General features: G+C 35.5%; 1 pseudogene; it reads left to right on the top strand.

Annotated features, from left to right (window-relative positions):
• Nucleotides 1-322: 322 nt before the first annotated feature.
• On the top strand, nt 323-1,695 carry LOC132425608 (microspherule protein 1 pseudogene; annotated as a pseudogene).
• Nucleotides 1,696-22,850: the final 21,155 nt, after the last annotated feature.

Genomic DNA, 22,850 nt, shown 5'->3' with positions numbered 1-22,850 from the left:
TGAAATAAAGCAAACATGTTGTTATTTCTAATTTACTAAGTCAAGCCATGTAGAGTTAAAGAATTTGGGCATGGTTACATGGAAACAACAGTGCAGTCAAAACTAGAACCAGGGAAGTAGACGAATCTCAAGGAAGCCAGTTTTGGCCCTGCGGCTGCTGCCATCATCGCCATGGAGAAACTGTTGGAGCTGGCAGCCTAGGAATGAATCTCCTCTCAGCCTCTAAGTTCACCTGGTCAGAATCCTTGGATGAACCTGTGGGACCCTTCCTTCTAGCCCTGTGGTTTGGAGCAAGTGGCTTTGGGACTGTAAGAGGATCTACAAAGATTCTCAGGGACTGCTAGGTTCACCCCTGATGGCATCAGGCACTGCCAGCCGCTCAGAGGATGAGGATGGCACTGGCAGAAGCGGGCCTCCTCACAGGCTTTGGCACCATCCCTAAACGGAGAAGCACCTCCAGGTTCACCAAGAGAAAGAAGTTTGATGATGAGCTGGTGGAGAGCAGCCTGGCTAAGTCCTCTACCCGGGAGAAGGGGGCTAGTGGGGTGGAACCAGGGCACTGTTCGGGGAGTGAACCCTCCCTCCTCCAATGAGAAGAAGAAGGTGTCCAAGGTCCCCATCGTCCCTGTGCCACCCAGCCCAGCCCCAGCCCCTGGACTCACCAAGCGGGTGAAGAAGAGCAAACAGCCACTCCAGGTGATCAAGGATCTGGGCTGCTGGAAGCCTGCGGACGACCTCCTGCTCATCGATGTCGTGTTGCAGACCAATGACCTGACATCTGTCCACCTGGGCGTGAAGTTCAGCCGCCGCTTCACCCAGCAGCACCGGTACGCCCTGCTCTACGATCCTGTCATCTCCAAGCTGGCCTGCCAGGCCATGAGACTCACTGCTGCACTCAGAGGCCGTTGCCGCCATCCAGAGCAAGGCCCTGTTTAGCAAGGCTGAAGAGCAGCTGCTGAGCAAAGCGAGATCGGCCAGCCAGCCCACCTTGGAGACTTCCAGGACCTGCTGCACAGACGCCCTGATGCCTTCTACCTGGCCCCTACTGCCAAGACTCTACAGGCCCACTGGCAGCTCATGAAGCAGTATTCCCTGTTGGAGGACCAGACAGTGCAGCCGCTGCCCAAGGGGGACCAAGTGCTGAACTTCTCGGATGCAGAGGACTTGATTGACGACAGTAAAGCTCAAGGACATGTGAGATGAAGTCCTAGACCATGAGCTGACGGTGGCTGACCGGCTCCAGAAACAAGAGATTCGGCAGCTGGAACAGGAACCGCATAAGTGGCAGGTGCTAGTAGATAGCATCACAGGCATAAGCTCTCCAGACTTTGACAGCCAGACCCAGGCAGTGCTCTGGGGCCGCATGGTGCGGTGCCTGAGGCGCTTGAGAAAGATCACCCTAGGCAGAGCAACCGAGGGTAACCAGATTAACGTCTGGACCTGTCTCTGGAGGGTCCGGCCTGGAAGATCTCCCGGAAGCAAGGTGTCACCAAGCTGGAAAAAAGATGGTGACTTCATTGCCAATGAGGGCCGGCGGTCCATCTACATCGATGGACGACCTGTGCTGTGTGGCTCCAAATGGCGCCTTAGCAACAACTCCGTGGTGGAGATTGCCAGCCTGCGATTCGTCTTCCTCATCAACCGGGACCTCATTGCCCTTATTCCGGCGAGGCTGCCAAGATCATGCCACAGTGAGAAGTGGTGGCAGGACCCATGGGCTCTCTCTGGCCTCTGTTTCCCCTGCCATCCCAGACCCCTGGAGCTGGGAACTCAGGCTCCTGGAAAAACCAAAGGGGGCTGTGGTTGACTCAGCTCCTGGCCCCTCGATCTGAGCCTCTGCGGGGGGGGGGGGGGGGGGGGGCGGGGGCTGGCCCTGGGGAAGCCCCTAGAGGCTGGGACCCTCAGGCTTCCTTGGTGTCGGAGCCCCTCCCCTTCTCTCCCTGCAGAGGACTCTACCCTTTTCCCCAGATTCCCACCTTTGCCCCGTGTCTCCAGCTGATTCGTTTCAGACTTTTCCTTTTGTAAATACAAAGCACTGAGTTCCAATAAAAAAAAAACTAGAACCGGATATGTTTACCTCTAAGGTTAAATTTCATTCAACTATAGTTACCACATTTGTGACACTGCAAATGCATAAGTAGCCTTATTTATACCCTTCAATGAAGAACCTATATAATAGAAAACATATACAAAAATTCAGAAAGGGATATAATAATTTACTTCATTTTAAACTATTATTATGAATGATACACTTTTAAACCTTCATGTAAACTAAAATATTACTCTTCCACTTTTAAGAACACATTATTGAAGATATATTAAATAAATAGTAACATATGGATGATAATTTAATGAATATAGAAATTTGGTTAAATTGTTTAAATTTATAAAGAAATAAGACATTTTACATATGGTTGGAAATTCTTTTGCAAACTTCCCTAGCATCATTCTCCTCTCACCCAAAGGTAACATTAAAATATTCTAAAATTAGTATTTAAGATCCTGAACATATTACTTAATATGATGGCAGCCACAGATGGTAGAGTGCATTGTTATTTTTCCTTTACAGTAGCAAATACTTATTAGAATACATAATAGAAACAAAGACACTGCATACAATTATCAAAAAATGATAAAGTGTCAAACTACTAATAGAGCATATATAAAAGTTATGGGAAAAATTTAAATGTTTTATTAAAATATATGAAAATGACCATGTATAAATGGATGGGATATCATATTTATGAAAATGATACATCTATATCATGATTATTAACACTTTATAATTTGTTCCACTTAAAGGGATTCTAATAAAAATTTTAATAAGTGTTTGTCTGTAGTTGTGGGTGTGTAAAATTCAAAAATCTTTTATAAATCTTTGACGTAAGTTCTTAAATTAACAACAATTAAAAGAAGAATTATACTGAGAAAATTGCTTTACAAAATATGTAAAAAGATATATAGTATAATATTAGCACAGGGATAAAGAAAACAAAGGAACATATTAGAAAACTGAAGGAATTGTTCCACATATATATGGAAATATGTAGGTCAAGAACAGCAGCATTAAACTGAGAAAATTCATCCCTTAGAAGGAAAATAAAAGACAGATATCTTCTCACACCACAGCTAGATGTACATTCTGTGTGGATTAAAGATATAAATGTGAAAGCTAAAACTCTAAAACGTGACAAAGACAACTTCTGCTCTTCAATCTGTTCTCACTTTTCATAGTAAACAGCTTAACAACAACAATAAAACAATAAAAGACAAAAATATGGCTCACATGTGGGCACATAATAAAGAAACATATTCAAAACTAAATTGTGTTTAGTTTTGAAGTTAGAAATTAGGTGTGACCATGTAAATACATTTTCTACAGTAGAAAGCAAGCAAAGGTTATGTTCAGAAATTCTGGGATAAGACACTTAAGACATCCTGTGTGCATGTCTCTTCTCGCCTTTCATTGGTTGGACAGAGACGATAGATGCTCTGCAGGGGACGATCCCAGGATGACTGCTGTACAGCACACTGGCTGGATCTGAGCAGGCTCAAACATTATGACCAGCAGTAGTGAGTAGTGTAGAACTCATTACTCCAGAAAAATGGTACAGATGAACCTATTTTCAGGACAGGAATAGAGACGCAGACGTAGGGAACATGTGGACACACTGGGCAGGGGGAAGGGGTGTGGGACGAATTGGGAGATTGGAATTGACGTATGTGCACTGCCATGTGTAAATCAGATAGCTAGTGGGAACCTGCTGTATAGTGCAGGGAGCTCAGCTCCGTGCTGTGTGATGACCTAGATGGATGGGATGGGGGGTCAGGGGGAGGTCCAAGAGGCAGGGGATATATGTATACATATAGCTGATTCACTTCGTTGTACAACAGAAACTAACACAACATTGTAAAGCAACTATACCCCAATTTTTTTAAAAAGTATATCACTTTGTTAAGATCCACATATATCATGGTGTTTGCCTGAGGCTGAACGTTGAGATAATAAAGGAATATATTCCTAATATAAATGGTTATGCAGGAATCTGGTGCCTCTTTTTAAAATAGCACCTTGGAAAGAGCTTTCTCATTCCAGTTCCTGCAACACGAAAGAAGTACAAATACGTCCAAATAAGAGGAATTAATCTATATACCCAAACTTTTATGTGTATGTAGCTGACAAGTATGGCTGCCACAGGAGAAATTACTGTGTGAATGAGTAAGTGATGTGAGCTAAATCTACTTTTCCCCATTTACCTTCTGTACTTCCTAAATTTTGAATATGTGCATATAAACCTTTCAAATATATACATTTCAATATTTGCATGCATTACATAAACACACACATTAAGCAAACAAAACAAAAGTTTGAATTCACACTTTGGCAAGGGAAGGTAATGAGGAATTAGTAAACTCAAGCATTGATCCTTTGATATATATTTGTAAATTGATACAACTTTTATAGGGAGCTATTTAAATATTAATCTCTTTAATTATAAATACACTTACCCTTTGACCCAGAAATATATTTCTAAACATATATTTTATGGATAATCTTGCACATACATAAAATGATTTTTTCTGTTTAAGATGATTCTTTTCAGGATTATTTGAAAGTTCAAAAAATGAGAATTAATCTAATCCATCTATAAAGACCTTGTTAAATAATTATGATAAAATCCAACAATGATACACTATGTACCTATATCAAAGAATAGGTTGTTTATGTTCTAAAGTAGAAATTTCTTCAAGTTAAATTACATAGTAAAAAAAAAAATAGTGCAGTATGGAACAATGTGTTTAACGTGCTACTATTTGAGTAAAAATGTAAAGAATCTGTACTTGCTTGTGGATACAAACATCATTTTAACAGGACTCAAAAGGAACTAATGGTATTATCTTCCTTATGGGGAAAAGAAATGTGAAGCTGAAGGAAATAGCCACAATGCAGACTTTTAAGTGTTGCCCTATATGAATATATTACCCAATAAAACAGTAAATTAAAAAAATATATATATATATATTTATGGGATAGGGAAGAGATGGGAGGCAATGAAGCAAGTCTTCAAAAAGAAAATGGAAAGAGTGTACTCTATGACCCAACAATCCCTTTCAAGGTATATACCTTTGAGAAAACTAGTCACAGGTCTCTAAGGGGATATGGAGCAAGATGAGTTATGAAGAATTCATACTATAGGATGCTTTTCTGCATTTAGAGAAAAATAATACTAATTATAAGCAAAATTGGTAGGTCTTAAAAACATGTTGTGGAAAAAGGAAACAGAATGGCATCTGTAGCACAACGGCATTTTTATAAATTAAAAATACATGCACAAGAAGCAAAATTATATATCTCTCAAGGATATATACTCACAAAAAAATCAATGTCAAACACATTAGCATGGGTGACTAAGGCGAAAAGGAAAGTATTAGTGATATATTGCTTCTTAACAAATAACTCCAAAGCTTAGAGACTTAAAGCAATAATGATTTTTACTTCACAGTTTCTGAGGGTCAGGAATCCAGGAATGGCTTAGTAGGGTGATTCTGGTTCAGGATTTCTCTTGTTGCAGTCAAAAGGTGGGTCAGCCCCATAGGCATCTAAAGGCTTAACTGGGATTAGAGGACCAACTTCCAGAATGGCCTGCATAGCACATGGCTGTTGGCTGGTGGCCTCAATTTCTTACCATATGTGTATCCTCACGGGGCTTGCTTGAGTGTCCTCAAGACATGGCATCTGGCTGTCCCCAGTGCAAGTGAATTCAGAAAGAAAGGGAACGAGATGTAAACCCCAAGGTCTTGTAAGACAACATCAGAAATTAACATAACATTACTTCTGCAATATTCTCTAGGTCACACAGCCCTACCCTGGTAGATGTGGCAGGGGACTACACAACAGTTGGTAGGAATCATTAGGGGCCATTTTGAGTCACAAATAATAAATAATAAAAAGAAATATCAGAAAAAAGGCAAAAATTAATATACAATCAAATAAAACAAAATTAATCATATACTTCCTGATGATCATAGTGCCATGAAATGATGTGGTTAGTTTAACTTTATGTACGTAGGTACAAAGGAAAACACACATGTGTTATTCATACATACACACATAGGTATTTATATGTTCTCTTGCTGATAAACATATTTCCAATATGTTTTTCTATTACAAATAATGATACAGTAAAAATTTCTGTACACGTCTTCTTGTGTACATGTACAAGAGTTTTAGTGAAAGATATATAGTTTTAAGTGGAAATATCAATTTTTGTATGTACATCTCCAACTATACTAGTTGGTGCTAAATTTCTTCCCAAAGTGGACATAATGATGTGCAGTCCCAACAGCAGTAAATGAGAGTTCCCATATTTATTATCCTTCTTAAATTATGGTACATACCAATTTGAATCTGATGGATATGAAATGGAATAATAGTATTGTTTCAACTTAGTTTTTCTTCCTGATTAATACTGAGTTTGACACCTTTTCACCTTTATTTCATATTCATATTTCCACTTCTGTGAATGGTCTTTTCAGGCCTTTTTTTATTGGAGTTATTTGTTCTTCTATTATTTGAGAATTATTTTTATAATCTGATTACAGATCTTTGAGTCTGCAATCTTTCTATAATTATCTCTAAGTCTGTGGGTTGTATTTTTTATTTAGTTTAGAGTTTCTTTTGACAGAAATAATCATTGCATGGTAGTCAAATTTATACAGTTTCCATTTATGGTTAGTACTTTTGTATTTTGCTTAAGGAATCCTTACCTAAGAGTATAAAGATGCTTCTCTACATTTCTAATGTAAATTTAAAGAATTTATGTTCAGTTTAAATTTTTAATATGACCGAAACAAATTTATGTATGTTGTTGTAATAGCATAGAATTATATTTTACTTTCTAGGGTGACAGCCAATTGCCCTACAATAATTTTTGTAATTTCTGACTTTTTAATGTATGGTAAATACATCAGCCTAGACGTATAATAGTAAAAACAACAATGACAAATGTACCTACTCACCAGTCAGACTCATTAACTTTGGACTTTGCGGTCATTGGCTGAGTCACTAGAACTTGAGCTCTTGTGGATTCCTTTTTTGGTCTCTCACTTCAAACCATTTATTGTCCTGCTGAAAGAAGAAATGTAAGAAATAGGGCTTAAAATTTCTTGAAGTAAATGGTTCATTCTGTCCAGGACTGGCCCGGTATAATGTTTAATTGTATATGTCGACTTGGCTGGGGCAAGGTGCCCAGACATGCGGTCAGATGTTACACTGGATGTTTCTATAAGGGTGTTTTGGATGAGATTAACATTTACATCACTGGACTTTGAATAAGGCAGAATGCCCTCCATAATGTGGATGGGCCTCATTCAATCAGTTGAAGGCCTGAATAGAACACAAGACTAATCTTCCCAGAGCAAGAAGGAGTTCTACCAGCAGACAGTTTTCAGAACTGAACTGCAAAACTGACTCTTCCTAGGTTTCTAGCCAGCACACCCTGTAGGTTTTGGACTTGCCAGCCTCCAGAGTCACATGAGCCAATTCCTTAAAATAAATTTCTCCGTATATGTATACATACATCTCTTAGGTTCTGTTTCTCTGGAGAACTCTGGCTAATACACCCCGTGTGCTTTGGTCTTTGCTAATTGACCATTTCACTGGTGCTACTGGCAACTATCCTATATGTTCTAGTCTCACTGTTTAACTGGTATCACAGTTAAACCCTCCCGCCCCCATGTCCTGCAAGAAGAGAAATAATGTGATGGAATTAGTTTCCATCATTTGTCTCTTTGTTAATTTTATTTTATGCCTTAGAAGATCAACAACACCTTACCTTTCTCAAATGCATTTGGAGACCCTCAGCTGGGAGGTCCTCAGCTACCCAGTTCTAGCACATGCCTCTTCTGAATACCTTCTCATGCATATGTATATAACAGGAAGTACCTTTCTTTATACTGTCCATATAGTGTCACATTGGGGCAATTCTTGACGTCCATACTCCACTAAACAAACATGATAATGTCCAGTCCCCAGGACTACTTCTGTGACAACTCTTTATTTTTTTCCTGTATTATTGAATTATAATAATATTATCCTTAAATTATAGGATTTATATCCAAGCAAGGTCTGCTACTAGAGGAAACTTATTAAGTATGATCTTATTGATACTATGTCAAATATTACTCTAGCAAAATTAAATTTTCATGGGGATATTTGTTAAGTTTTACTTGTGAAATTTGTTAAATTATAGATTTATATTTAAGAGTATTACTTCATGTTTCTCCCTAATAAAAGCCTGAAACTGATAAACTATTTTGATCTTTTTAGTTATATGGCATGGTATGACTTAATGATATAACTGTTTCCACATTTAACTCTGACTACTTTTTTGGAATACATAATTCTTATGTTTATTAATCCTACCCTTGTCAAATAATGTGTTTTGTAAAATGTCAGTTCACTAAAAAACACAATTACCTGAAGTTTATATTTTACCTTTTTTTCCCTGTCTAGTTAATGACTGACACATTGCTTTCTTCCAAAATGGATAGAAAAGAAAAATGCATAAAATACAACAGTCAGCACTATTAGTCAAGATAAAGAAAATGAAGTGATAAAATAAGAGGAAACAAACCTGAATTTGATAATTCAGCCTAAGAACTTGTTTACATTGTGGAGTTTGACCACACATCTGTGCCTCAGTTTATTAACAGAGCAAAAAACAAACTTCTTCACTTTAGAAAAAAATTCAGTTGCTAAGAAGAAAACACTCAATTCTCACACACTGAAATTGAGGCATTGTGAAAATATACACCCAATTATGAATACTGGCTTCTTTTGTGATTTAATTTAAGAAATGTGAAATAAAGTTCCAAAAGTCATGTAATGCTGTTGATTTTTTCTATTAGCACCTCTGTCACTTTTTATATTAATATGGTACTGAGTTCCATAAGTTTGTAAGTTCCATAAACTTAACTTTTGTTTTGGACATTGATGTTATCATCTGCTAATCTGAAGATGCGTGTCTCTCTGTGTGTGTGTGTGTATGTGTTTTGAATATACTTATGAATTATTCAAATATTTCTCAGATTCATTAGAATTCATGAGCTGACTTCCTAGTATTACTCGACAAAGTTTTGTAATGTTTTAACATTTATGAAAAATTTAATCTCTAATAATGAATAACTCGAGACAGATATTTCCTATTTAATAATTACAATTATTTATTTCAAGCAAATATCATAAAAAGAGAAACTCCTCTTAAGGGGAAAATACAAGGACACTCAAAATGCCATTTTCTGTTGAAGGCATATCAGTATAGTTAAATTTGATTCTATTCAATAAGCACATATTGAGGAACTAAATCAGGAGCTTTAAAAGCTATAAATTTGTTTTTCATCTTCAAAGAGCTTACTATTAAGGACCAGTAGGTTGTGAAAAATGGCCTGGGACACAAAACTTGAAGAATGAATGAAAATTTAACAAATTGAATAAAAATTTAACAGACAAAATGGAAAATGTAAGCTCCTTGCAGGCAGTAGTTATCTGTTTTATTTACTCTTGTATATAGTGCCTGGAACAGTGCAGAAAAAAACAGTTGATTCTCCATTAATGTCCATTAATATCTTAACTGAATTTAAAAAATTTCAAGAAAATGCCTTTGTTAGCATAGGAAACAGCACAAATGGTTTGTGTATGATTTTTACATTTTAATTTAAAAAAGATCCAATTCTTCCACATAATAATTTCCTGGAAAAATACCACCATATTAAAGATATCAAGTAGGGCTTCCCTGGTGGCGCAGTGGTTGGGAGTCTGCCTGCCGATGCAGGGGACGCGGGTTCGTGCCCCGGTCCGTGAGGATCCCACATGCTGCGGAGCGGCTGGGCCCGTGAGCCATGGCCGCTGAGCCTGCGCGTCCGGAGCCTGTGCTCCACGGCGGGAGAGGCCACAACAGTGAGAGGCCCGCGTACCGCAAAAAAAAAAAACCAAAAAAAAAAAAAAAAAGATATCAAGTAACTTCTCTTTTATTCAGTAATGTTTTTATGTCTTTAACATGATAATTGACTTGAAGGGTGCATTAGAAATAGGTTATAAATGATATAAATGATTCACAGGTTAAAGAAAGAGAAAGTAATGGAGATCACAATGGAAATTTAGCAGATACATGTCCTATTTATTTAGCTTTCATTCTTCAGCTTCTTCTATGTGGTCAAAGGATAGCATATCTGTTTTGCTGTGGAACAAATGACTTCTTATACAGAATTCACATATATATTGGAAACTCAAACACCTCGACTTTCATTTCCAGTTTAAAATGTCATCTGGCTAGTAGGCCTGAAGCAGCCTCCTCTACATTTTCACTAAAGTAGTTAGGAAGAGACTTAAGATGAAATTGCGCACCACTGTGAACTGGGACTCACTGTCAACTTATTGTTAGAATATGAGAGGAATTTCCATTAACTACAAAGCTAAGGGGAGTGGATTAAATACATGATATAGTACGATGCTGCTAGTGTGCCTGCCTGCCAGAAAGTAGATAGAAAGACCTTTATTCCTTCCCTCTTTCTCTAATTCCTGGATCAGAAACAAAATCTCAACAAAGCAGAAAACTGAATAGCCATCCTTCTACTGACTGCATGCTAAATTTTAGGCAGTGTGTCAGTTTCCCATGCCCCCTGCCCTGACCCCTAATACTATGTCTCATTCTTTATCTCTTCAGATATTATAATTTCAAAAAAGTGGAACAAGGGAGGGAAAAGAATTATTGAAAATGACTTGAAAGCTGAGACTGATTCTTGTGACTAGAGTACTAATTGAGGAGGGGAAAGGAAAGCATGGTAAACCCTAATAGGACTCTTTTCTGTATTTGCTCTCCATCTGTTAAGGCTGTTAGACACATTTAATGTAAATGGGAGAAGACCCACATCAACAGATGAAAACACTCATCAAATAAATGGCAGATATATGTTGGAAATTGGGCTGGGAATTATGTATACTACAATCTGTAACTTTATGCAATTATTTGCCTAAGTTGACAGGGTTTGGACATCCACCTCCCTTTTTAATGATAGGAAAACATGAATAACGATATTAATAATAACAACATCTATCTGAGATGCCCCTCCCCTACACACACACACACACACTGAGTCACTCAATTTCCTATTATCCTGCAATATTTTTCTTTATAGTACCTATGACCTCTGAACTATGACTTATTTACTTATTTCTCTGTTAATAGTGATTTTGCTGACTAGATTATATGCTCAATGAGTGCAGAATCCTTTTCTGTTTTGTTCACTGTTCTCTTCTCTGTACTTATAAGAGTGTCTGACACCTAATAGGTGCTTGACAAATATTTATTAAATGAAATAGTGAAAGAGAATGAATGAATTCCAAGAATTCAGAGGAGAGAGCCTCACTGAAGTGATCTACTCTAAAAATATAGTATTTTAGACAGTTTAGCATCCTTGATAGGAAATGAAAAGTAATATCATATATTAAATGGGTACAGGAAGCGCAGAACACCTGATTAAAAAGCCAAAAACAAAGCTAAAATGGAGATTGAGGGGAAAAGATTGCAGATAGCAAAAATGCATAGATAGGTAATTATCTCCTGCTAAACCTTAGATCATGAAGTAAACTTATACCTATCAACATTTACTGGAATTTCTAATGTCTTTCCTAGCTGTACTCAACTGATTTAGTTAGGTAGTAATACCATACAGACTTTAAACTAGAAGGCTGTTCCTAAAGACTATCAAAATATTAAAAAATGATACAAGAAACTTCTTCCTCAAACCTTGACCCTAATTATAAGCTACTCCGTGCAGACATATTTCTGAAGGTATATGATTAAATCCCATTTCTCTGAGGCAGAAATGGTGATTATGATGCTTCTGATGAATCTTAGAATGAATATAGGTCAGGGCCTCTTGTTGGACCCTGATTTTTTTTTTCTTTTTTTGTCCAGAGAGTCAGATCTTCAGGATCATCATAGAACTCCTAGCAAAATTATTTAGTGCATTTATCTTGGCACTAAAACCAATATTCTGGATTTTTTCTCTTTATTATGTTTGTCATAAATGAGACATACTATAGCATTTGTATGCCATATTTACACATAATATTATATGCTTTCAGCTAAAATCTTATTATATGAATTAATATAAATATTTAGTAGAAGCTAGAACTTATATCTTTCATAAGGTATATCAACAAATATAAAGATTTTAAATTATATACTATTTTGATTATCATAATAAAATTAATATTGGATATATTTAAACTAAGATATTATGATGTGGAAAAACATATCAATGATGTTGATAACAAACTTAGCGTTTTTTTCCAGAATGAAGAGAAAAGATATGAGAGGGTGAAAAAATTGGAAAGAGCAGTTATAATTGAGGACAGAGAATCGATATCGAATATAAGAATATAAAAGTGTTTTTGACAGAGAAACCTGACAAATTTTTGGAGTATTATCATATAAAACATAGCTGTGGGGAGTTCACTGGTGGTTAAGACTCCATGCTTTCAATGCAGGGGGCACAGGTTCAATCCCTGGTCAGGGAACTAAGATCCCGCTAAATCCTGTATGCTGCATGGCACAGCCAAAAAACAGCTGTGAATTTACTGGTTTAAAAATAATATATAAGCATTTAAGTTGAAAGTCACACTGCATTCAACAGCAAAATTAATGAGAGAGTCTAAATGCTAACACACTTCCTGGTCACATTTTTGTTGTCTTCATCAACTGGGGACAATAAAAATGCTAGAAAGAAAGTAATCAATGCTTACAAAATTTTAAGGGAAGACAATCATGTTCCCCAAATTTTATATCCTGGGAGCTTTCTTTCCATGTATGTTATCAGTCCCAAACATACAACTCAGAAACTATTCTACTCAACTTCTCTTATTCTTAAAAGCAAGCATATATACAAACAAAACCACCTAGGGTTCTTAGAAAAAAAGTAAAATCCACAAATCAAATCTGGATAGTTTAATCAGTAAATTGATTTATTAAATGATAGTAAGCAATTTTCAGAACTGCTTGGAAGTTTGGAGGAATCAATTCTTTACTGCACCTGCTATTGCTGCTAGCATTGATATGGTCCCTTTGCTGGAACCAGGTTTGCTAACACTGAGAATTTGTGGTCACTACAGATAACTCTGCTACCACTGAGTGTTGATATTCTGCCCCCCACTTTGCCAGCAAAAGTGAATGTCCTATAAAAGCCTATTTCATCACATTGGTCACTTCCGAATTAAATTCTTATGCAGGTGTTCTGATTGGGAAATGGAGTCACATAAGCATAATTTTACTGTGAAGGAGAACGGATACTTAGCTCTGACTTTTCTATGTGAGGAGCATGTCAGATTGAATACTTAGGAATTTCTCCAAATATTGAAAAGATTATTCAAAAGATGAGAGACAGTCATGAATATGGAAAATACCCATGACAACACCACCACAAACAGCAAAATAACACAGGAAATCTAACTAATCAACCCATCAACCAACAACTAAATGCTAATAAACAAGATTTATTCCTGCTGGTGAAGGCATGAAACATTAACATCTCAAGAATGGGCATGTCATGATGCAAAATAACTCCACCTTTTGGGCTGAACTATAAACTTAGGAACCTTGAAGCATCGTGTGTTCTCAATACATGTTGTGCAACCAGGAAATGAATACTAGACCTACTTCCCAGAGCCATTTCTTTTCTGCTGTTTCTTTGGAATTAGGTGATACATGCCTTGCTTCACATCTTTCAATCAATAATTTAGAATACATTTTATTCCCAGGATTAGTAACATCTGAAAATGAATCTTCCAGGACTTGTTAAAAAGTGATTAAACCATTGACTTGTTTGGGAAAATGGTACTAGGAGAATTACTGAACAAAAGATTCAGGTGCTAGAAGAATTAATGAACAGAAGTTTGTTTCATCTTCAGAAATGCAGCAGTGCATAAAGCAATTGCCCTCTGCATTTCCAAGAAACTTGAAAATTATTTCCTCACACTTAAAACTCTTATTAAGTATGCAGTTATTGGATAAAAAATATGTGAAATTGTAGCTACACAACACAGGCATGCAATTGGAAGGGAACCCCCAGCTTCTAGGAATAACATACAGCATCAGTTTAAATCACGTGCGTAAATTAGCTTAAGATATGGAGGGATATGGGGCAAAAGCACCCAGATTTTTAGTAAATATAGTATAAGATTGGAATAGTGATGCTGAATAGCTTATAGTTTTTCTGTAACCCCCAAACCATTATTTTCTCTTACTGAGGGAAAATAGAAAATAACAATAGTATGACAAAAGAAAAACTAAACATGCTGGTTAGCTAGTATCTGTCAAATTAATTAACAGATATTGATGACAGTGGACATGTGGATACTAGTTTTGGATAGGACATTAAACATTAAACCGCTTTAACTCTCAATTTCCCCATCTGTAAAAATGTAATAATGGTACTTAACTCACAAGATTTTTGTTAGAATTAATTGACATCCTTTACAAATAGCAAATACTACGTAAATAGTATATCATCATTATTATTATCTTTATCGTTGCTAATAACCCACCTTACCACCTGTATTAAAATAATGATGAATACTCTATGGAGAAGAACCAAGTGAGTCATATCTCAGTATTCAATAAGTGATAATTGAATAAATCAAATAGAATTTCCCTGACCCCTTGACATGGACATGTAAAATGAATAACTTCATTGACACATTTCTTGTTTAAAATTAGAAATCTGGAATTAGAACATTTTGATGTGCCAGACTACTGTAAGATAAAATAGACTCGAGTGTGTGTGTGTGTGTGTGTGTGTGTGTGTGCACGCATGTGTTATTATTCCTCCTAGTTAATTGTTTATGAAGTATTGTGGTCAGGAAAGAGTGGTTCCCATTGATTCACTAGAACTTGATATATCTAGACTTTATAGCTAAAAAAGTGTGATCCTTGCTTGTGTCATGTACATAAAGAAAGCTTCAGCCCTAAATAGGGACAAAACTTCTTGAAATGAAAAGTATAACAATGCAAGGAAGTTTTAGAGTAAAATAAAATATGAATTCTCATGCTAAAATTCTAAGGTTTGCAGCTCCAAGAGTTGTATTTTAGAAAATATGTCCATATAGTTGCAATAAACAAATTATTTCAACATTAATCTGCAACTTTAAATTTTAACAAAACAGCAACTGTGTTTACCAATAGGTTAGTAACCAGGCATTCCCTACACTTCAATCCTCATTATGAGGCTATGAGGATTTATCAGCCCCCTCATTATATTAATGAGGAAACTGATGCTCGCAGGAGCTGACTTAACCAATAGAACACAGAGAGAGTAAGTAGAGAGGCAAAAAACACCTTAAAATCTGGCTGCAAGCAGTGCCTTGGCTTTGATGCCATTCTGTATGCATTCAACAGTGTCACCAACCTTCTCATCAGTCATTTTGAAATGTCAATTTATCAACTAAAGTACCATGCCTTAATTGATGAAGCAACATAGAACTGAAAAGTTAAGTATCTAAGCTCCAAAATATTTCAAGTTGCCAGGCTATGAATCCTGGCTCTGCCCCTCATATCTCTGTAAATTTGGCCAAGTTTATCTTTGTGCCTCCATTGATTGATTAATTGATTGATTTATACAAGTCAAAGTGTTGATTTTAGTTTTTATTTTTTAAATGAAGTATAGTTGATTTACAATATTATATTAGTTTCAGGTGTACAACATAGTGATTTAATATTTTTATAGATTATACTCCATTTAAAGTCATTACAAAATAGTGGCTATATTTCCTGTGTTGTACAATATAACCTTGTTGCTTGTCTATTTTACACATAGTAGTTTGTATCTCTTAATCCCATACCTCTATCTTGCCCCTCCCCCCATCCCTCTTCCACTGGTAACCACTAGTTTGTTCTCTGTATCTGAGTCTGTTTCTGTTTTCTTATATACATTCATTTGTTTTATTTTCTAGATTCCACATATAAGTGATAATATAGAGTATTTGTCTTCCTCTTTCTGATATATTTCACTAAGCATAATACTCTCTAGGTCCATCCTTGTTGCAAACAGCAGAATTTCATTCTTTTTTAAGGCTGAGTAATATTTCATTATATATATATATATATATATATATATATATATATATATATATATATATATCACATCTTCTTTATCTATTCATTGTTGATGGACACTTGGCTTGCTTCCATATCTTGGCTATTGTAAATTATGCTGCTATGAACATTGGGGTGCATGTATCTTTTCAAATTAGTGTTTTTCTTTTTTTGTTGTTGTTTTTGGATACATATCCAGCAGTGGTATTGGTGGATCATATGGTAAGTCAATTTTTAGTTTTTTGAGGAACCTACATACTGTTTTCCACAGTTGACTGCACCAATTTACCATTACACCAATAGTATACAAGTGTTCCCTTTTTCTACATCCTCACCAATATTTATTATTTTTAGACTTTCTGATGATAACCATTCTGACAGATGTGAGGTGATACCTCATTGTGGTTTTGATTTGCATTTCTTTGATGATTAGCAATGTTGAGCATTTTTTCTTGTACCTGTTGGCCATCTGTATATCTTCTTTGAAAAAATGTCTGTTCAGGTCTTCTGCCCAGTTTGCAGTTGGGTTGTTTGCTGTTTTGATATTGAGTTGTATGTGCTGTTTACATATTTCCTGTGTGCAAAACTTTTAAGTTTAATTAGGTCCCATTTGTTTACTTTTGCTTTTATTTCTTTTGCCTTAGGAGGCAGATCCATAAAAGTATTGTTACGTTTTATCTCAGAGAGTGTCTGCCTATGTTCTATTCAAGGAGTTATATGGTTTCAGGTCTTACATTTAGGTCTTTAATCCATTTTGAGTTTATTTTTGTTTGTGGTGTGAGGAAATCTCAGACTTTTACGTGTAGCCGCCCAGTGTTCTCAGCATCACTTATTGAAGAGACTATCTTTTCTTCATTGTATACTCTTACCTGTTTCGTCATAGATTAATGTCCAAGACTGTGTGGGTTTATTTCTGGGCTCTCTGTCCTGTTCCACTGACCTATGTGTCTGTTTTTGTACTGGTACCATGCTATTTCAATTACTGTAGTTTGTAGTATGGTATGAAGTCTGGGAGCATGACACCTCCAGCTTTGTTCTTTTTCTCAAGATTGCTTTGGCAATTCAGGGTCTCTTGCGGTCATTTATTCTTATTTAAAATAGAAAATAATAATCACTCAGTGCATACATTTTGGAGATAATTCAATAATTTAATACATATAAAGAACTGACAATGCTCTTATATGTAAGAAGTGCTGAACACAAGTTTATTATTAAAATAATTATTTATTTTTTAATATTACTTTTTGCCATATTTATGGTTTTTTTGTACAGTCATTAAATTATATACAATCAATTAGTAATATAGAACATCCATTCCATACCAGGAACCATAATCTGCTATACAACATTTAATAGAAAATTTTTACATTAGTGCAAACTCTCTGCTTGTTAATAGTATCCATAATTATTAATATAAAACATTTCTAAATTTCTATTGCCATGTTTTTATAAATAAATCAAGTAATATGCTTATATTCACAGTATCTGTAAAGCTAAGGAAATCTAGGTATGTAAATAATTTTACAATTATTACAGTGCAGACTTTTCCTGCCCCAAAGTAAATGACACTGTGCCAACCACCCTGTAGATAATTAATATATGTTTCTTAAATTACAATGAGATATTAAAGTGTTTTCTGTCACTGTCTAAACCTAACTGGCAACAGATTGTTAAAATGTACATCCTGTACTTCCAGAATACATTACCCAGTTGCTCTGTGTACTTGGATCTACTACTACTCTTGAAGGGCTTTGCCAATTTGGGATCAGAGATTATTATTATTAATCTGTGTCCCCGCTAGAAATGAACATCTTCTTGGAAAGTTTTCCTTTATATTCTTCAATTGTGATTGTGCCAAAGGAATATAAATTAAATAATGAGATCACAGGAGCTCCCCAGATGCTTGTCCTGTTACATGATTTTCATGGCCACAATTCAGACCCTATGTATAAACAATAGTTCTGACAATTTTCCCTGTGGGAGTGCCAATAATTGTGCATTGGGGGAACTAAAGCAAATAGAAAAGCTTATATAATCAGAAAGTTTGCTTTCTCCAAGATATTCTTTCAAATATCTCTAAGATAGTCTTTCAAATAAATAAATAAACCTTAAGCCAAACTAATTTTTCTATATTTCAGTAAATCATAAAATATATGCATTGTAAGAATGGAGAAATGAAGGAACTGGTAAATTAAAAGTGAAAAGCAAAGGGCAATGCAAATGAGGGAGAAAATTGTAGCCATAAAAATAAATTCTTAAAGTTTATCTTGAAGTATAATTTTAGAAATAGATAATTTTGTTGATAGAAATATATTGCTACACTAAGAAGACAAGTTTTGATTTAAAAGAAAATAAATAAATCATTTTCTAAGTCTCCAAACAGTTTAACTATGAATACTTCAACAACAGTTTAGCACTGAATTTGAAAACTATATTTTGTTGTTCTTGAGAGAAGAAATATTTAATAAATAATTAAAATAAACAGTCAAAAAATGGAGGACCTATTAACCTCTAGCATATATAATAAAAAATAAACTTCCTACTATATACAGTCAACAGTTATCAAAATTCAGAGATTTAATAAGTTCATTTACATTATACTACCAGTTTTTATAAAATCTGATAAACTTCTTTAGGAACTTAGAGAGTAGTTTTTAACACATTTTAAAACCTACAGTTGTTTTGGTATTTATTCAGAAATAATCTGGAAAATGCATATGTTTCAAACTACACCAGGACAAAGTAGTACTTATTTCTTTTTTTTCCTTTTCTTTATCTTTTATTTTATTTTATTTTTTGATAAATGACTCAGAGAAGGCCTCAGCAAAAAGACAACAAATCTTAAAATTTATTATTGTCAATAGTCTGCATGACCTTTACTTTAACTGCATTGTTGCTGTCAGTAATAATCCAAGGCTGCGCTTCCAATGATAAAATGAAAGACTTTGCATACTGAATCTCTGGGTCTCCTTGAAAGTGTTCAGATATCACAGTCATTTATTCCCATTGTCAGAGCAAGGTCCATTATGAAAGGCCATCCGTCTTTACTTGAAGATGAAGAGTGGAGAAACTGCACTTCTGCCTTGAATCAAGTACTAACTACTTCAGGGCCCTCAGATGTATCAACATACTGACCCGCTGTAGGTGTGAGATCTTTCTCTCTCTCTTTCTCTCTCTGTGTATGTGTGTGTGCCTTCCTTTTTTGGCTCTGAGCACAGTCTTTAAGAGTTTGCTTTTCCTTTATAATACACAATTTCAGTGGCACATAAAATAATGCTTTATCACATCCCTGAGAGATTCTTTCGAACAGGGCTTTTCGTTTGTCTAGTTTGTTTGTTCTTTTGTTTTTCCCAACTTAAACTGGCAGCTAGATTACTAGCAGAATTTTGAAAAAAAGCTGGCTTTGCCATCTTTAGTAATAATACCAACAGGAATCATAATAATACCTTTTATAAATATGCAATTTCAAAATTTTACTTTGAAATAGGAACACATTTTATGTATTTATGATTAAATATTCTTATTTAATAATTGGCCAGAAGATATAACAATATCTAAATACTGCACGGAAATAATCATCCCAACTTATAAGAAAATGTAGGAAATATATACAGAATAAAGATAGTAAATACCATGATACACATACTATTAGATGATGCATTTGCCCCAAACTCTAAGTCAGATAAATATCACAACTAAGTCTGTCATAGGGAATCCCTATTTTCCTAAAATTGTCATGTCTGAATAACTTCAGACCAAGATCTTAACTTTGGCTACTTCACTCCCTATTCCAACAGAAAAACTTGTGTCTCGGATTTTAGTCTCAGACTTCTTCAAGGTAGGGAAAGTAAAGAAAAGATTGAAAGGATTTTAATTTGTCAACATACCTGAACCTTACCTAGCTGGACACTTGACACTCAGAAGAATGTAAAAGAGAAGGAAAATGTCCAGGCCTTTGCAGAAGAAAACAGCCAGGGGATGAGACTTGAGTTTTCCAGGGCTGTTGTATCAAATGACTAAAACCAGGGTGGCTTAAAACAAACGAATTTATTCTCTCGTAGTTTAGAGGCCAGGATTCCAAAACCAAGATGTCAAAGGCCATGCTATCTCTGGAGGCTCTGGGAGAGAACCCAGTCCTTGTCCCTTCTAGACTCTGGTGGCTGCTGGCATCCTTTGGCTTTTGGCGTCATCACCCCAATCAGTACCTCTGTCTCCACATCACCTTCTGCTTTGCGTTTGTGCCTAATCTCCTTCTGGTTCTCTCTTATAAGGACACTTGTGGTGGCATTTGGGGACCATTCTGATAAGCTAGAGTGTTCTCCTCATCTCTAGACCCTTAACTTAATCATAGTGGCAAAGACCTTTTTTCCAAATAAGACCACATTTACAAGTTCCAGGGATTAGGACATAGACTTGTCTTTGGGGTATGGGTGGCATTTTTCAATTTACCCCAGGCTATTTACCACTATTGGCATGGAAGCAAAAGGAAAATGCCACCTCTAAATGGTGATCTTTTTACACACCTTCAATTATGGTGAAATACATATCCTCACATATGACCAATTCTTCAGGGGGTAAAAAGAGGTTTTGGAGAGCACTGACAACTCTTTTATGCTATAGCAAAATTAATATTGACCATTTCCAAAGTACTAAATAGTTTAGAATAATATGGAGGTTTTTGGACAACTTCCAAAAACTCCCTTTAGAGTATGAACATATTTACTTGGTTCTGATTGATACAAAATAAGAACTGAGAAAACCACTATTTTTACTTACTTAATATTTTATATAGAAATATTGCAAAATAAATAAAAGTGAGATCGCATAGATAAACATCTAATACAATTGAATGGCTAGTATATGTCAATGGCAGGAGTAGATAAGAGGTGGATTTTTTAGTGGCTTTAATGATGTTTGAATTGATTCCTGGGGAAAAAAAGGACTTACATTCATTTTCTGTATGTAATGATAACTCTTTAAAAATGTGAATTAATTTAATTAGCCAGCGGTCCTTGATTGTACCTTAAAAAAAAAAGCACTTTCTGTAATGCTTTTGTATTTCTTTAAAGAGCTGAACTAACTTACTTTGATGCAGAAGTCGGCAAGGAGAACTCATCTGCTAAAATGCAAACTAGGGATGCTTTTCTATAGCTATTCTTGGGTGCTCTCAAATCAAGCTTCTTGAATCCTAGATCAGCTGCCTCAAACACCCCCTTATTTACATAAACTCTGGGGCTTTTGCAGTCATCTCCATTGTGCAGTGGAGTTTTTCTGCATGCATTCCGATTAGACTTGTGTAAAAATGCATAAATTTCTCATCCACTCAAAGGCTGACCTGGTGGAAACTGGCAGGGAGTGGGCAGAGTGGCAGATTACTAAATTGGCAATACCTTTTTAACTCTAGTTCATTTGGATGAAATGAACCAGATCTTACAGAGGGCAGCAGTATTGGTCTAAATAGGATAAAATGCATTTGAATCCTGGAAATGTACTGCTGCAAGAAACATACAAAGAACCATCAGGAATAGAAGATCAAAGATCAAAATAGGTATTTTTCTAGAATATGAAACAAGTAAGATAGCCCAATGAATATGTGAATTCTTCATATTCTATAATAACGTATTTGTTATAAAGTAACTTACCAAGACAATAGATTCATTATAATTTATCACTTCTTCTTTTAATTTCTATCAAATTACATTGGAGAAGGAAAGGTTTGACAGTAAGGTTAAGTATTGTAGATTATTTACAGTTTTTGTTATCATGTCAGATGTTTGGATAGCACTTGATAATAGAGCACACTCAAGAAGAAGGTAAAAATCCCCATGCATTTCTCTGTATTCTATTTCAAACAAATATGAATGTATTATAGGGCATCTTGAACTGTGGAATGTAAAGAATGATGAAAATATATAAGATATATTAAGAAGAATAACACCCTTATAATTATCATGACTACTTAAGTATTCTAAAATGACTCTATATTACTTCATTTATCGAGAGGAAATACACATATTATAAAAGTTTTCTCTTAATCTGATAAGAAAGGGTGTTCCTTAATGACTATGATTTTTATGCAATACCAGCAAGAATTTTTTTTATTTTCAAATCTTACCAAAGCTAGAAATATCTAAGGTCAAATCAATCATATAACATTATCAGTTAAAGGGATATGGGTCGTTGCAAACAAAAAGAGCAAGGTGAGGGATATATATTTTGGAAGCAAATTTATAATATGCCTGAATAAAAAGTTATTGAATAGTACAATGATTATTAAGTGAAAGTTGGAAAATGTTAAATTATATTTTAAATTATTTTATCGGTAATACAAAGGCATATACAAAGGCATATGTGAACATTTATGTGGTATGTCCATGAGCCTCACTTTAGATTATGGTACAACTGAAAGAGATGTTAAAGAAAGTCAGAGCTGGACAAGGGTTAAAGAGGTAAAACGAGATTTTATTCAGAAACTATTGCAATAGGGGAAAAGAGACCTCAGTATAGAACTAGGCTCAATTCTGAGTATGACAAAAAGCAGTGGGGATTTATAGCCAAGGTACAGGGTTGGGTGGCGGTCAGAGGACGGAAAATGACTAAAAGGAGACATCAGAGGTAGAGGGGATTCTTCTAGACCTACCCAACAGGATTCTTGCTGAAGCCAGGCCAGCGGGATCAGATATCACCTGGGTGGATGGT

The sequence above is a fragment of the Delphinus delphis genome, chromosome 5, assembly GCF_949987515.2.
Source record: "Delphinus delphis chromosome 5, mDelDel1.2, whole genome shotgun sequence".
NCBI lineage: Eukaryota > Metazoa > Chordata > Mammalia > Artiodactyla > Delphinidae > Delphinus > Delphinus delphis.
The sequence above is the reverse complement of the archived record's forward strand: the minus strand, read 5'-3'. Positions and strand labels throughout refer to the sequence as shown.